General features: G+C 41.8%; 1 long non-coding RNA gene across 1 annotated transcript in view; it reads right to left on the bottom strand.

Annotated features, from left to right (window-relative positions):
• The window catches only part of LOC112262671, an 11,526-nt gene extending 271 nt beyond the window's left edge, over window positions 1–11,255 (bottom strand). The window contains exons 1-3 of the long non-coding RNA XR_002955395.2: window positions 11,215–11,255; window positions 2,927–3,023; window positions 1–35 (exon numbers count right to left, since the gene is read on the bottom strand). The exon at window positions 1–35 is cut by the window's left edge and continues 271 nt beyond it. This is a non-coding gene — a long non-coding RNA (uncharacterized LOC112262671). The remainder of the gene's footprint in view (window positions 36–2,926; window positions 3,024–11,214) is intronic.
• Between the last annotated feature and the right edge of the window lie 1,508 nt (window positions 11,256–12,763).

The following is a 12,763-nucleotide window of genomic DNA, read 5'->3' as shown; positions in this document are numbered from 1 at the left end:
CTGATGTTGAGGGACAGGCTGTATCCTTTGCTGTACTGGAAAATTTGTGCAGCACTTTTAGAATGTGTGTGTGTTTGTCTATAAGGACATGGAAATCAATCAAAAATAGAAGGCCAGGATTTAATGAGGACATCCCACACAAGAAGAGTGAGAGAGTGAGAGGGAGTGAGAGAGAGAGAGAGAGAAATGTTTGAAGAGCTGTTGGGAGAAAGGTCGACCCCAGACAGGGACCAAGTGGGAGAAAAAGTGACAGAAAAAGACAGAGGGAAAAAGAAAGAAGGATAAGAGAGGGAGGGATGGAGGGAAGGAGCAGACTGGGTTTACTGGACAGTGGGTTTAGTGGGTCTCTCTCATTAGAGACAGAGGTTCATAAAGACAATCACGATCTAACAATGCTTTGATCCTAATGAGTTCACTAGCGCTCTGGATCAACAACACACACACACACACACACACACACACACACACACACACACAATAATCAATTAGGGGTTCTAATTGCAGAAATTATTTAAGTCCTACTTAGTTAAACACAACCAAACAGCTTCTATTGTAAGTTCTATGCAATATATTATTTATGTAAATGTAATGTGTGTGAGGAAGTGATGTGTGGTGAAGTGATGTGTGAGCAAGTGATGTGTGAGGAAGTGATGTGTGAGCAAGTGATGTGTGAGGAAGTGATGTGTGAGGAAGTGATGTGTGAGCAAGTGATGTGTGAGGAAGTGATGTGTGAGCAAGTGATGTGTGAGCAAGTGATGTGTGAGCAAGTGATGTGTGAGCAAGTGATGTGTGAGCAAGTGATGTGTGAGCAAGTGATGTGTGAGCAAGTGATGTGTGAGGAAGTGATGTGTGAGGAAGTGATGTGTGAGCAAGTGATGTGTGAGGAAGTGATGTGTGAGCAAGTGATGTGTGAGCAAGTGATGTGTGGTGAAGTGATGTGTGAGCAAGTGATGTGTGAGGAAGTGATGTGTGAGCAAGTGATGTGTGAGCAAGTGATGTGTGGTGAAGTGATGTGTGAGCAAGTGATGTGTGAGGAAGTGATGTGTGAGGAAGTGATGTGTGAGGAAGTGATGTGTGAGGAAGTGATGTGTGAGGAAGTGATGTGTGAGGAAGTGATGTGTGACGAAGTGATGTGTGAGGAAGTAATGTGTGAGGAAGTGATGTGTGGTGAAGTGATGTGTGGTGAAGTGATGTGTGAGCAAGTGATGTGTGAGGAAGTGATGTGTGAGGAAGTGATGTGTGAGGAAGTGATGTGTGAGGAAGTGATGTGTGAGGAAGTGATGTGTGAGGAAGTGATGTGTGAGGAATACGGACCAGGAGGAGCGGAAGGGAAAGCAATCTGAAGACGTTCAAAAATCCATGAACACATGAACACTGATAGGATCGATAGAACTCTCACTGTGTGGGTGGTGTCATCTAATACACTGGTGTTTTTCTCTAACATTCTCTCTCTGTCTGTGTGTGTGTGTCTCTCTCTAACATTCTCTCTCTGTCTGTGTGTGTGTGTCTCTCTCTAACATTCTCTCTCTGTCTGTGTGTGTGTGTCTCTCTCTAACATTCTCTCTCTGTCTGTGTGTGTGTGTCTCTCTCTAACATTCTCTCTCTGTCTGTGTGTGTGTGTCTCTCTCTAACATTCTCTCTCTGTCTGTGTGTGTGTGTCTCTCTCTAACATTCTCTCTCTGTCTGTGTGTGTGTGTCTCTCTCTAACATTCTCTCTCTGTCTGTGTGTGTGTGTCTCTCTCTAACATTCTCTCTCTGTCTGTGTGTGTGTGTCTCTCTCTAACATTCTCTCTCTGTCTGTGTGTGTGTGTCTCTCTCTGTGTGTGTGTGTCTCTCTCTAACATTCTCTCTCTGTCTGTGTGTGTGTGTCTCTCTCTAACATTCTCTCTCTGTCTGTGTGTGTGTGTCTCTCTCTAACATTCTCTCTCTGTCTGTGTGTGTGTGTCTCTCTCTAACATTCTCTCTCTGTCTGTGTGTGTGTGTCTCTCTCTCTCTCCCTGTGTTTCCGTCTCTGCAGTTCAGGTGTCCTCCAGTCGGTAATTGAAACTCCTAATTCATTGAATTGTTGTAATCCTACCAATTTCAACGATGACACTTAAACCCAGGCTTATTTAGGATGGAATACATCCTCTGAGATGAGTCATCTACTTTCACAGAAGCTCCAGACTACTTAGAGGATATTATTATAGGCTTTTTACATTGGAATCAAAATGAGGGTTATTACCATAAGAGATAAAGACAGGATGATGGGCCTATTATGATGTAGTGCTATTCATTACAGTTGCAATCTATAAACTTTGGTATGAGTGATTCACAAGAGCTAACATTAGAGCTATTTGTCAATACTAAAAACAGAAGAGAACAGGATACGTTTTTGTTGATATTAGCTTTGTACCAGAAAGGTTGAGGTTTGAGACGCTTTTCTGAGAGAAACCTGTCAAAATGTCAGCTAGAGAAAAGAGAGTCAAAGCGTCCATAGAGCATCTGATACGAAACCAACTAGCCTGCTAATATTGTTGCACTTGCTATGTCTATGACCTAGTTTATTAGTCTTTAACCTGATTTAACCCCCTACAGTTGATATCTGCACCCCCACGAAAATCTAATTAGCATAATTTTAAAAATCCCATAAAAATCTGTCAGTTTAAGCTAGATATATATATTTTTGCATTGGACGTGCCATTGGAACACAGGAGTGATGGTGGCAGATTTGGGCCTCTGTACGCCTATGTAGATATTCCATTAAAAATCAGCCATTTCCAGCTACAATAGTCATTTACAACATTAAGAATGTCTACACTAATCAATTTGTAGTTATTTTAATGGACAAAAAAACATGCTTTTCTTTCAAAAACAAGGACATTTCTAAGCGACATTAAACTTTTGAATGGTAGTGTAAATGTGCCCAAGGAGACAACAACCTTACCTTGGTAACTTTGGGCAATCTGGTTTCAAGGCTTCCAGCCTCCCCCAAAACATGGCTGCCAAGTAGACAGGTCTGCAAGGGCTAATGGCCAGGGGATCTGGGGTGTGGAATGGAGAGGGAGAGGTCAGTCAGGCACTGTGTGTGTGTGTGTGTGTGTGTGTGTGTGTGTGTGTGTGTGTGTGTGTGTGTGTGTGTGTGTGTGTGTGTGTGTGTGTGTGTGTGTGTGTGTGTGTGTGTGTGTGTGTGTGTGTGTGTGTGTGTGTTTGTGCGTGTGCGCGTGTGCGTGTGTGCGTGCGCGAGACAGAATGTTCGAAATTATACAATGACTCATGAGGACAAGTTTGCATCTGTTTATGGTATGAACTCTAAAATATTCTTATCCTTTTAAAAACTCTTTCCCGTAAATCATTTGTGTTTGTTTATAATATACTACAACAGAAAGGGTTGTTTATTTTCTATAAAATTGATAAGAATCATTACCGTCAAATAGAAATCCAGTATATGTTCCGCCTCACACAAAAAACATCTGAAATATTCACTGTGGGAGTACAAGAGACTACACTACTCCAGGCCTCTGAACCCCAAATGAAGACATACAGGGAGAGACTCCGGATATGGGGGAGATAGTTTTACTAAATTATCCTTTTGTCTTCAGACAGTCATGTCTCCACAGACCCTCTTGTTCATTCTTTAAGAACCTTGTCTCAACTTCCACGTGAGACATTAACGGGAAGTTACAGCCAGGTCTTTTCTTTGCCTGAAAGATGTTTATCTTCAACGTGGCTCACTTAGTGGATTTACACGTCTCACAGTTTTACACTTAGATATGGAATGTACTCAGACAGCAGGGTGTTCACAATATACTGGTAAGTTAGAGATCATGTTTCATAGTCGAGCTGATAAGGTACAAATCTGTCGTTCTGCCCCTGAACAAGGCAGTTAACCCACTGTTCCTAGGCCGTCATTGAAAATAAGAATTGGTTCTTAATTAACTGACTTGCCTTGTTAAATAAAGGTGAAATAAATAAAATAGTCGGTGGTATACTGTAGCACTGCTGAAGCCTATTAGTTTGTCAATAACCTTCTGTAAAACCTTCTCTGTTTCGACCTCATTAATGCACTCATAGCCTTTTTACATCAATAAATAAAGGCTGTCTCAAGTGGCCCGTTCCTATTAAGAATGCTTATAAGTCAAATAATGCATCGCTGTCTGTGACAGAAAGCCATTGCTCTGCTCAAGAGCAGGAAAACCGCTCAGCCAAGTTTGAATTAGATTCAATAACAATTATCTATCCACTCAGGGGCAATTGAGTTTAACACTGGGTTTTCCAGCTTGTTCGAAGACAAGTGTTCCCAAGTTTCTATTGGGAGCAGAGCCCATAATCTTTAAATGCCAAGGCAACGCTATCTCCTGTCGTACTGCCAGTTACAGTTTGTTTTTGTTTTGTTTGTTTAACCAGGCAAGTCAGTTAAGAACAAATTCTTATTTACAATGACGGCCTAACTCAAACCCTTACCCAGACAACGCTGGGCCAATTGTGCGCCACCCTATGGGACTCCTAAACACGGCCAGTTGTGATACAGCCTGGAATCTAACCAGGGTCTGTAGTGCTTTAAACCGCTACGCCACTTGGGAGCCCTTCATTATCACACTGACAGAAAACAGAGTGGTCAGTTATTTCTTTATTCATGACAGCTCTATGCATTAGTTAACGTTACTCACAGGTACTGTAATGTATGCACATCCATCTCCCTAAGTTATGTTGGCTTTCCACCACGATAGGTGAATTAACCTGACAGGCTGTCAGTTGAATCATTGAGCCCTATACACAAAGTCAGTCTCAAATATGTCTGGCCAGTTATTTATGATTTTCAGTAAGAGTGTGTGTGTGTATACAGTTGAAGTCAGAAGTTTGCATACACTTAGGTTGGAGTCATTAAAACTTGTTTTTCAACCACTCCACAATTTTCTTGTTAACAAACTATAGTTTTGGCAAGTTGGTTAGAACATCTACTTTGTGCATGACACAAGTCATTTTTCCAACAATTGTTTACAGACAGATTATTTCACTTATAATTCACTGTATCACAATTCCAGTAGGTCAGAAGTTTACATACACTAAGTTGACGGTGCCTTTAAACAGCTTGAAAAATTCCAGGAAATTATGTCATGGCTTTAGAAGCTTCTGTTAGGCTAATTGACATAATTTGAGTCAAATGGAGGTGTACCTGTGGATGTATTTCAAGACCTACTTTCAAACTCAGTGCCTCCTTGCTTGACATCATGGGAAAATCTAAACAAATCAGCCAAGACCTCAGAAAAACAATTGGAGACCACCACAAGTCATGTTCATCCTTGGGAGCAATTTCCAAACGCCTGAAGGTACCACGTTCATCTGTACAAACAATAGTACGCAAGTATAAACACCATGGGACCACGCAGCCGTCATACCGCTCAGGAAGGAGACGCGTTCTGTCTCCTAGAGATGAACGTACTTTGGTGTGAAAAGTGCAAATCAATCCCAGAACAACAGCAAAGGACCTTGTGAAGATGCTGGAGGAAACAAAAGTATCTATATCCACAGTAAAACGAGTCCTATATCGACATAACCTGAAAGGCTGCTCAGGAAGGAAGAAGCCACTGCTCCAAAACCGCCATAAAAAAGCCAGACTATGGTTTGCAACTGCACATGGGAACAAAGATTGTACTTTTTGGAGAAATGTCCTCTGGTCTGATGAAACAAAAACAGAACTGTTTGGCCATAATGACCATTGTTATGTTTGGAGGAAAAAGGGGGAGGCTTGCAAGCCGAAGAACACCATCCCAACCGTGAAGCATGGGGGTGGCAGCATCATGTTGTGGGGGTGCTTTGCTGCAGGAAGGACTGGTGCACTTCACAAAATAGATGGCGTCATGAGGAATGAAAATTAAGTGGATATATTGAAGCGACATCTCAAGACATCAGTCAGGAAGTTAAAGCTTGGTTGCAAATGGGTCTTCCAAATGGACAATGACCCCAAGCATACTTCCAAAGTTGTGGCAAAATGGCTTAAGGACAACAAAGTCAAGGTTTTGGGGTGGCCATCACAAAGCCCTGACTTCAATCCCATAGAAAATTTGTGGGCAGAACTGAAAAAGTGTGTGCGAGCAAGGAGGCCTACAAACCTGACTCAGTTACACCAGCTCTGTCAGGCGGAATGGGCCCAATTTCACACAACTTATTGTGGGGAGCTTGTGGAAGGCTACCTGAAACATTTGACCCAAGTTAAACAATTTAAAGGCTGTTACGTTCCCCAGATTATGTGTTGTAGTTTGTGTATTTACATGTGTTTATTTCAGGAAATGGCTTCCTGAAATCCCTCAAGCAGCTGATTGGTCGACTCCAGGGCTAATTGGAGAGCTGACCCCGCCCCCTCGTCAAGACGCAGCTGTCTCCAATTACCCATTCCTTCTGACACTATATAAAAGCCAGTGTTCTGTTCAGGGGGGAGATCTCTTCTTTTTGGAGGTAGAGATTTTGCTGGAGGCAGGGATTGCTGAGATTGATTGTGATAGAGGTTGATTTTGTTGGAAAGTGGTATGTTCTGTGAGTTTGTTGCTCAGATAGAGCTTATTTGACATCCTTTTGTTTCTTAGTTTGTTTAAAATTGTTTAATATTCTGTTTCATTTGTTCCCAGGGGGGAAGGGGAAGGCACCTAGGGAGTGCTTAGGCAAGAGGCCCGCGGGCATACATATACCCGTAGCATATTCGCTGTCTAGACACACTAGGTAAGACCTGGGCGGACCACCCCTTGTATTTTGGTTAGGGCACCAGGTGGTGCTAAATTAGGTAAGTAGTGGGTAGGCAGGTAAGATAGGAGAGGGGGGGGGGCTTTGAGATTTACTTTCTTTGCTTTGGTTCTGTCCAGCCCCTTTTCCCCATATTACCGTGTAAAGGAATAAAGTCCTTGTAAACGGTACCACATTCTGCCTGTTGTCATTCTTACTTGCACCTACAGTCCATACCTTTTTCGCTTCACGGAGAGTTTAGTTGTAGCAGGGTGTTGCGTTCCCTCTTCATAGAGGCGTGCGTAACAAAGGCAATGCTACCAAATACTAATTGAGTGTATGTAAACTTCTGACCCACTGGGAATGTGATGCAAGAAATAAAATATGAAATAAATAATTCTCTCTACTATAATTCTGACATTTCACATTCTTAAAATAAAGTGGTGATCCTAACTGTGGGGCAGCAGGTAGCCTAGTGGTTAGAGCATTGGACTAGTAACCGGAAGTTTGCAAGCTCGAATCCCCGAGCTGACAAGGTACAAATCTGCTGTTCTGCCCCTGAACAAGTTAACCCACTAGGTCATCATTGAAAATAAGAATTTGTTCTTAACTGACTTGCCTAGTTAAATAAAGGTTCAAAAAAGCTGCCAAATAAACAGGGAATTTTCACTAGGATTAAATGTCAGGAATTGTGAAAAACTGAGTTTAAATGTATTTGGCTAAGGTGTATGTAAAATTCTGACTTCAACAGTAAGTGTTTAGGCTGATTGAGTGAAAAAGAGAAACATATATCCATGTACAGATATAGACAGTGAACAAAACATTAGGAACACCTGATCTGTCCATGACATCGACTGACTGTGTGAAAGCTATGATCCCTTATTGATGTCTCTTGTTAAATCCACTTAAATCAGTGTAGATGAAGGGGAGGAGACGGGTTAAGGAAGTATTTTTAAGATACCTTAATAGAAAATGACTCATCATGAAGTGCTTTGAGAGACTAGTCAAGGACCAAATCACCTCCACCCTACCTGACACCCTAGACCCACTCCAATTTGCTTACCGCCCAAATAGGTCCACAGATGATGCAATCTCAACCACACTGCACACTGCCCTAACCCATCTGGACAAGAGGAATACCTATGTGAGAATGCAGTTCATCGACTACAGCTCGGCATTTAACACCATAGTGCCCTCCAAGCTCGTCATCAAGCTCGCCCTGTGCAACTGGGTACTGGACTTCCTGACGGGCCGCCCCCAGGTGGTGAGGGTAGGCAACAACATTTCCACCCCGCTGATCCTCAACACTGGGGCCCCACAAGGGTGCGTTCTGAGCCCTCTACTGTACTCCCTGTTCACCCACGACTGCGTGGCCACGCACGCCTCCAACTCAATCATCAAGTTTGCGGACGACACAACAGTGGTAGGCTTGATTACCAACAACGACGAGACGGCCTACAGGGAGGAGGTGAGGGCCCTCGGAGTGTGGTTTCAGGAAAATAACCTCACACTCAATGTCAACAAAACTAAGGAGATGATTGTGGACTTCAGGAAACAGCAGAGGGAACACCACCCTATCCACATTGATGGAACAGTAGTGGAGAGGGTAGTAAGTTTTAAGTTCCTCGGCGTACACATCACAGACAAACTGAATTGGTCCACTCACACAGACAGCATCGTGAAGAAGGCGCAGCAGCGCCTCTTCAACCTCAGGAGGCTGAAGAAATTCGGCTTGTCAACAAAAGCACTCACAAACTTCTACAGATGCACAATCGAGAGCATCCTGTCGGGCTGTATCACCGCCTGGTACGGCAACTGCTCCGCCCACAACCGTAAGGCTCTCCAGAGGGTAGTGAGGTCTGCACAACGCATCACCGGGGGCAAACTACCTGCCCTCCAGGACACCTACACCACCCGATGTCACAGGAAGGCCATAAAGATCATCAAGGACAACAACCACCCGAGCCACTGCCTGTTCACCCCGCTATCATCCAGAAGGCGAGGTCAGTACAGGTGCATCAAAGCTGGGACCGAGAGACTGAAAAACAGCTTCTATCTCAAGGCCATCAGACTGTTAAATAGCCACCACTAACATTGAGTGGCTGCTGCCAACACACTGACTCAACTCCAGCCACTTTAATAATGGGAATTGATGGGAAATTATGTAAAATATATCACTAGCCACTTTAAACAATGCTACCTAATATAATGTTTACATACCCTACATTATTCATCTCATATGTATATGTATATACTGTACTCTGTATCATCTACTGCATCTTTATGTAATACATGTATCACTAGCCACTTTAACTATGCCACTTTGTTTACATACTCATCTCATATGGATATACTGTACTCGATATCATCTACTGCATCTTTATGTAATACATGTATCACTAGCCACTTTAACTATGCCACTTTGTTTACATACTCATCTCATATGTATATACTGCACTCAATACCATCTACTGTATCTTGCCTATGCCGCTCTGTACCATCACTCATTCATATATCTTTATGTACATATTCTTTATCCCCTTACACTTGTGTCTATAAGGTAGTAGTTTTGGAATTGTTAGCTAGATTACTTGTTGGTTATTACTGCATTGTCGGAACTAGAAGCACAAGCATTTCGCTACACTCGCATTAACATCTGCTAACCATGTGTATGTGACAAATAAAATTTGATTTGAAGTAGAAGTGAAAGTCACCCAGTAAAATACTACTTGAGTAAAAGTCTATTCCGTTTTAAATATACTTAAGAAACAAAAGTAATTGTAATTGCTAAAATATACTTAAGTATCAAAAGTAAAAGTATAAATAATTTCAAATTCCTTATATTAAGCAAACCAGACAGCACAATTTTCTTGTTTTTTACATTTACAGATACTCCAACACTCAGACATATTTTACAAATGAAGCATGTAATGTTTAGTGAGTCCGCCAGATCAGAGGCAGTAGAGATGACCAGGGATGTTCTCTTGATAAGTGTGTGATGTGCCAATTTTCTGTCCTGCTAAGCATTCAAAATGTAAAGAGTACTTATGGGTGTCAGGGAAAATGTATGAAGTAAAAAGTACATTTATTTTATTTAGGAATGTAAGTGAAGTAAAAAGTAATCTAAATAGTAAATTACAGATACCACCCCAAAAAACTACTTAAGAAGTACTTTAAAGTATTTTTTACTTCATTACTTTACACCACTGCTTTTTGAGCCTGAAGACAAGTCATGGGAAAAAAAATATCAAAAACCACTAATATCTGTAATGTACAGTGTTAAATAACACTAATATGGGAGACAACTTTTTTTGTGAACAAATGTTTCATTTTGGCGTTATAATAAGGTTGGTAAGAACATGGGAAATCGTTGTGGAAAATTGTTGCAGATCAAGCAGACTACAAAATCCACAATGCAATGCTCTCTCTATGGGCTAGCTAGGTAGCTAGTAAACGTAGCTACACACAATAACTCCAAAGGCAATATCAGCATGCAACGTAGCTAGTAAGCTGTAAAATCACCTAAACAAACTGCACTATCAATGTAGGATTTTACAATCTCACCGTGCTCACCATGACAACGTGAACACGATTGGTCGGCAGTCTGCTGGGGTGGGGATATAAACGTTTCCTCCTATATTGGATTCCTATCTCCTTTCTATAATATCTCTGGCAAAGGCACCTTGCAATGCACCCTGGACTAAAGAGGCACACAAATAGGAAAAAATGTGCTGTTGCCAGAGATATATGTTAAATTACACATTTATGGAGGTAGGAATATATTTAAAAAAATATGATCAATGGATCATTCGAGAGAAGACATCCTCCCAATTTATGACATCGACCAGTATTGAAATCTGATGTGTATTATAGACATTTTCGCAAGCTAAAAAAGTTATATTCCTAATAGTGAGAGTGTAGTGACTTTATCACGGCTTTCTGCCTGCTGGAACGTGAATAACTCACTTGAAAACATGAAATGACCCAGGGGATCGATAGAACATCACTCAGAGATGAACTAAAACAATATAACATTTAAAATGGGTGAACCTTTCCTTTAAGACATAGGATGTGAATGTGTGCCATTCAGAGGGTGAATGGGCAATACAAAATATTTAAGTGCCTTTGAACTGGGTAGGGTAGTAGGTGCCAGGCGCACCAGTTTGTGTCAAGAACTGCAACGCTGCTGGGTTCTTCACGCTCAACAGTCTGTATGAAGAATGGTCCACCATGCAAAGGACATCTAGCTAACTTGACACAACTATGGGAAGCAATGTAGTCAACATGGGCCTGCATCCCTATGTACAGCTTTCAACACCTTGTAAAGTGTCAATAATAGGAAAGTGTTCTTAATGTTTTGTACATTTGTATATATATGAGAGAGAGAGAGACGAGGAAGGACAAATAGAGCTAGAAATAGAGAGATGAGGAAAGAGAGAGAGAGAGCTTGCAAATTAAATCTAGAATCGGCTTCCTATTTCGCAGCAAAGCCTCCTTCACTCATGCTGCCAAACATACCTTCGTAAAACTGATTATCCTACCGATTCTTGACTTCGGCGATAGCCTCCAACACTCTACTCAGCATACAGGATGTAGTCTATCACAGTGCCATCCGTTTTGTCACCAAAATCAGCTCCATATACTACCCACCACTGCAACCTGTATGCTGTCGTTGGCTGGCCCTCGTACATATTTGTCGCCAAACCCACTGGCTCCACGTCATCTATAAGTCTTTGCTAGGTAAAGCCCTGCCTTATCTCAGCTCTCTGGTCACCATAGCAACACCCACCCGCAGCTTGTGCTCCAGCAGGTATATTTCACTGGTCATCCTCAAAGCCTTTGTCTGCCTCTCCTTCCAGTTCTCTGCTGCCATTGACTGGAACAAATTGAAAAATCACTGAAGCTGGAGACTTATATCTCCCTCTCAAACGTTAAGCATCAGCTGTCAGAGCAGCTTACCGATCACTGTACCCGTACACAGCCAATCTGTAAACAGCACACCTAACTACCTCATCCCCATATTGTTATTTACCCTCTTGCTCTTTTGCACCCCAGTATCTCTACTTGCACATCATCATCTGCACATCTATCACTCCAGTGTTAACGCTAAATTGTAATTATTTCACCTCTATGTCCTATATATTGCCTTACCTCCCTACTGTTCTACATTTGCACACACTGTACATATATTTGTATATTGTGTTATTGACTGTACGTTTGTTTATTTGTAATTCTGTGTTGTTGTTTTTGTCGCACTGCTTTGCTTTATCTTGGCCAGGTCGCTGTTGTAAATGAGAACTTTTTCTCAACTGGTTTACCTGGTTAAATAAAGTTGAAATACAAAAATAAATGTCCCATTGGAATTGTGCATCATCAGCATCCAGGACAATCATTCATGGCTAATTGGCACCCAGAGGTTTAATCTCCCACTAGTCAGTCAGGACCAAAACACACACATCAGCTGTTAGTAAAGGGAAGGAGACCACAGATAACTTCATGCTGAGACACATTAACTCACCTGTAAAGGGTCTACAATAATAGAACACTGATTAGAACACATTAGTCATTGTGACAGACGCAGACTTCATCTTGCTGTTACAGTTGTGGCGACTTGTGGTAGAAAAGTGTTTGTGTGCGCGCGAGTGTGATCAGTTAACGTAATATCTGATTGTGAAGTAATTATTTCATTTGACCAGACCTGGTCGCTAAACTTTTCTGTAATGATGCACCAGTAGACTGGTATTACAGGTTTAGCTTTTTCCATTTATGTTTTGAGGTTGGACTTTTAGCGCATTGGCCGCATCTAATTGGTGTCACCTCGTTAGTCAGTATGTGTTACACCTGTTCTGGCTTGTCCATCTTGAAAATTTAGTGGACGCTCATGGTGGGTGTCTTTTAGGTCCCAGTTGTTTTTGCTATGCAACTTTTAGAACCCCTCTTAAAACCCCACCTGTTTTGTTTTGGTTGTTGTCATTGACTCTTTGTTAGTTCCCCTTTCTGTTTGAGCAACACTTTTGGTACCCCAATGAAATACTAATGAACACATTCACAACTCCCACCCTCCATT

Source organism: Oncorhynchus tshawytscha, linkage group LG02 (genome assembly GCF_018296145.1).
Source record: "Oncorhynchus tshawytscha isolate Ot180627B linkage group LG02, Otsh_v2.0, whole genome shotgun sequence".
Lineage (NCBI taxonomy): Eukaryota > Metazoa > Chordata > Actinopteri > Salmoniformes > Salmonidae > Oncorhynchus > Oncorhynchus tshawytscha.
This window is presented reverse-complemented; position numbering and strand designations above follow the sequence as displayed.